The 4,629-nt window shown below is 45.7% G+C and overlaps 2 pseudogenes; both read left to right on the top strand.

Annotated features, from left to right (window-relative positions):
• Positions 1-1,238: 1,238 nt before the first annotated feature.
• LOC143388599 (microfibril-associated glycoprotein 3 pseudogene) lies at positions 1,239-1,826 on the top strand (annotated as a pseudogene).
• Positions 1,827-3,119: 1,293 nt separating this feature from the next.
• LOC143386445 (septin-9 pseudogene) lies at positions 3,120-4,306 on the top strand (annotated as a pseudogene).
• The last annotated feature ends 323 nt before the right edge of the window (positions 4,307-4,629 follow it).

The following is a 4,629-nucleotide window of genomic DNA, read 5'->3' as shown; positions in this document are numbered from 1 at the left end:
AGCATATTGTAGGTTTAAATTAGAAGCATAGGCATTCTAAGGGCAGCTTGATTCTCTTTGTCAAGCTGCTCATTTACCCTGACTTGTGAGATATATCTTTTGGCTTGTGCTTTAGTTCCTTTTGCCAGAAAATCAAGATGTCATCATCGACAAGCCATTCCTAAGAAAGCAAGTTAACATGTGCAAGGCATGCCAGATTAGCCAGTTAGCAATTGAATTAATGCATTAATTTTCCAAGCTTTTTTAAAAAATATAACTTTTTTATCTTGAACAAACATAGTTAAATAAAGAGAGGGAAGTAGCTGGGCATGGTGGTACACACCTGTAATCCCAGCTACTTAGGAAACTGAGGCAGGAGGATCACAAGTTTGAAGCCAGCCTGGGCAACTTGGCAAGACCCTATCTCAGAATTTTTTTAAAAAATATGAGAATATAGCTCACTTGTAGCATGCCTGCCTCGCATATGTGAGGCCTTGAGATTAATCCCCAATACTTGGGGAAAAAAGAATAAAAATTGTCTATAACCCATTATCCTGGAAATAATGATTGTTTTATGTTTCTGAGCATATCCTTCTAAAATATAGATAGAATAAAAAACATATAGAGGGCTGGAGTTGTGGTTCAGAGGTAGAGTACTTGCCTAGCATGCGTGAGACACTGGATTTGATCCACAGCACCATATAAAAATAAAATAAAGGTATTCTGTCCACCTACAACTAAAAACTAAATAAATTTTTATAAAAGCATATAGATAGTGATTGTAGTATAGACACACCTTACATATAAACATCTTTTTAAAGATTAATCATTTAATATTATTTGGACACATCTGTCTGCCTCAAAGACATTTCACGTCAAGCAGTGAAAAAGAAATGATGGCAATTATTAGTGTCTTGGTTTCTTTTTTGAAGTTCCAGATTAACTAATTCTAGCTCTAGATATAACAGTCTGCCCTTTTTATATGGTTTAAACAAATAGCAAAATATAACAGTTAAAGTACTTTCATGAAGAAGTAGAACATTGATAAGGCAGTTGGCTTATTTAGTAATAATATTTATTATGCTGTAATTGTTTTCATTTCTGTTGGATTATCAGGTGGAAAATAGTTGGTTTCTGATAACTTCCTAAATATCACCAATGTAGCCTTTGATGACCGTGGGCTCTACACATGCTTTGTCTCCTCTCCGGTTCGTGCCTCCTACTCTGTCACCCTCCACGTTATCTTCACCTCGGGAGACATGAGTATCTACTACATGATTGTGTGCCTGATTGCCTTTACAATCACTCTCATCTTGAATGTCACATGGCTGTGCATGATGAGCAGTCATCTCTGCAAGACTGAGAAGGCCATCAATGAGTTCTTCAGAACTAAAGGGGCTGAGAAACTTCAGAATGCTTTTGAGATTGCAAAACGCATCCCCATCATCACCTCAGCCAAGACTCTGGAACTCGCCAAAGTCACTCAGTTTAAGACCATGGAGTTTGCTCGGTACATTGAGGAACTGGCAAGAAGTGTTCCTCTTCCACCCCTTATTCTAAACTGCCAGGCCTTTGTCGAGGAGATGTTTGAGGCTGTACGAGTGGATGACCCTGGTGACATGGGAGAAAGAATTAAAGAGAGACCTGCCTTGGATGCTCAAGGTGGCATCTATGTCATTAACTCAGAGATGGGGCGGAGCAATTCACCAGGAGAAGATTCAGATGATGGCTCTCTGAATGAACAAGGTCAAGAGATAGCAGTTCAGGTTTCTGTCCACCTTCAGTCAGAGACCAAAAGTATTGATACAGATTCTCAAGACAGCAATTATTTTATCCCACCCTTATGATACAGGATCTGCAGAATCCAGCTCTAACTACAAAGATGGGACCTATGAAAACTGTCAGCTGTGAGCTTTCCCAGTACCTACAAAAATAGCTCTCAGGAAAGGAGCTGTTTCTTGGAGGAAATAATATTTTTACCAAAAGATGACTGGGGTTTTCTCTTTATATTAAGCACATAAGAACATGAATTGCCAAAATCTTGGCAAAAAATGCAGCACTTTCCTATCTGATATTTCTCAGTTATTTTTCCTTGAGCTTGATTAACTGATGCATGTAAGATTGAAAGGCACCTGAGAGATAAGTATAATGGGAAAAGGACTGAACTAAATGTCCTATGGCTTCACTTCCATTGTCAGATATGACACTTGAGTTCTCAGTTTTCCCATCAGTAAGATGAGGGATTTGCAGTAGATAAAAGTACCTTTAAATCATAAAAATCTTCACTACATCACTAGATAAAACGATCAAACTTTCCCTAGACTTTTAGGTGCCCACCTTTTTTTTTTCTAGAAAGGACCAAGCTGAGACCTTATGCTCTGGATTTCTATACCTGATGCCATCATGTGGACATTTTCCAAATGTTCTGCCTTGTGGAGTATTCGAGTGTATGTGCCACATTGAATCTTTTTACTGTTTTGCATGGTGGTTGTTATGCAGATATGAGGGAGCTTACTGCTTACTAGCAAATTACTCTCCATGAGTAAATTGATCCTTCTTGTGGCCATAGCATGTCTTTTTAACTTACTGAGACATCATTTAGTACTGAGACATCAGTTAGTTCCTGGAGGCTGGCACTGATTTCCCAACCGGTCTCCCAAAGTGAGCAGTCTTTTCCTTAGAAATAATGTTTCCAATGCTTTTAGAATAAGAATAATATCAAATTGTCTATCTCTGATAAATCATGGATATTTCTGTTGAGAATTTCTCAGGCTTTCCCTTTTTAAAAGTTTTGGACTCAAAAAGTGGGTTCTATGTTTGGGATCCCATTCAAGAACTTATATGCCTCTTTAGACCTCTGTCAACACTCTTGCCCTCTGTGGTCTTAAACATGGTGCTAAAGGTTGCATGCCTCCATATTTAGCTTATTTTGTTTGTATTTAATTGTTGATGTTTTTATTTTTGTGTATTTCAGATGTGTACTTTTGAGTTAAGTCTGTTTTTCTCGCCTTTCTAAGAAGTATTTACCTGACATAAGATTAGAAAATTGTGTCTTGTGTGTTAACTATATTAAAACAGACAATCTAGGGCTCTCCGGCGTCCAGCGCAGCCCGACTTTCAGCTGCAGGGTCCCCGAGGCAGCTCCCGGCAGCGCTGGCAACATGGCCGACTCCTCCAGGGATGCCGCCCTCAAGCAGGCCTCGGCCATGCAGAACGAGAAGGCCCCCATGGAGTTCGGCTATGTGGGCATCGACTGGATCCTGGAGCAGATGCAGAGGAAGGCCATGAAGCAGGGCTTCGAGTTCAACATCATGGTGGTGGGGCAGAGCGGCTTGGGGAAGTCCACCTTAATCAACACCCTCTTCAAATCCAAGATCAGCCGGAAGTCGGTGCAGCCCCCCTCCGAGGAGCGCATCCCCAAGACCATCAAGATCAAATCCATCACACACGATATTGAGGAGAAGGGCGTCCGGATGAAGCTGACGGTAATTGACACGCCGGGCTTTGGGGACCACATCAATAATGAGAACTGCTGGCAGCCGATCATGAAGTTCATCAACGAACAGTACGAGAAGTACTTGCAGGAGGAGGTCAACATCAACCGAAAGAAGCACATCCCGGACACGCGCGTCCACTGCTGCCTCTACTTCATCCCTGCCACAGGCCACTCCCTCAGGCCCCTGGACATGGAGTTCATGAAGCGCCTAAGCAAGGTGGTCAACATCGTCCCCGTCATTGCCAAGGCTGACACTCTGACCCTGGAGGAGAGGGTCTACTTCAAACAGCGGATCACCGCAGACCTGCTGTCCAATGGCATTGACGTGTACCCCCAGAAGGAGTTTGACGAGGACTCGGAGGACAGGCTGGTGAACGAGAAGTTCCGGGAGATGATCCCGTTTGCCGTTGTGGGCAGTGACCAAGAGTACCAAGTCAATGGCAAGCGGATCCTCGGGAGGAAGACCAAGTGGGGCACCATCGAAGTTGAGAACACCACGCACTGTGAGTTTGCCTACCTGCGGGACCTGCTCATCAGGACGCACATGCAGAACATCAAGGACATCACCAGCAGCATCCACTTCGAAGCCTACCGCGTGAAGTGCCTCAGCGAGGGCAGCAGCACCCTGGCCAACGGGCTCGAGAAGGAGCCAGACGCTGAGGAGATGTAGACGCCCCCGGGACCCACCGAGTCCCCCACGCCCCAGGCCCGCCCACTCACCCGTCTTATTTCGTATCATTCTCTCCGTTTGTCACCCATCTCCGCCCCTTTTACACACTGCCGGGTCACCAGAGAAGGCGCATCCCCGTTGCTCTTCACCAGCCCGCGGTCTCCGGACACGTGGCTGGACCTCGGTCTGGTCGTGGTCCCGGGCCAGCCTCTGGCCTTCCTGAGGGCTGGGAGGGCTGGGTGGTGGGCAGAAGGGAAGGCCCGCTGGATCCAACCCCCCGCCCAGGTCCAGCTCCCGGGGGCCAGAGAGCCACTGTCTGCTCCCTGCAGAGCTGGGGGGTCTGTGCTTGGGCCAGGTCCAGGGTACAGGGTTGACCACTGGGCCATACTCTGTCCCAGTGGCCACGTCCCCTGGCCCCTGTCGGAGGCTGTACCCAGGGGAGGACAGAGCCAGCAGGTGGACCTGGAGCCCCTCCTGCCCCTAC

This window comes from Callospermophilus lateralis, unplaced genomic scaffold, assembly GCF_048772815.1.
Source record: "Callospermophilus lateralis isolate mCalLat2 unplaced genomic scaffold, mCalLat2.hap1 Scaffold_300, whole genome shotgun sequence".
NCBI lineage: Eukaryota > Metazoa > Chordata > Mammalia > Rodentia > Sciuridae > Callospermophilus > Callospermophilus lateralis.
Note: the sequence above shows the minus strand (reverse complement) of the source record. Positions and strands in the feature narration are given on the sequence as shown.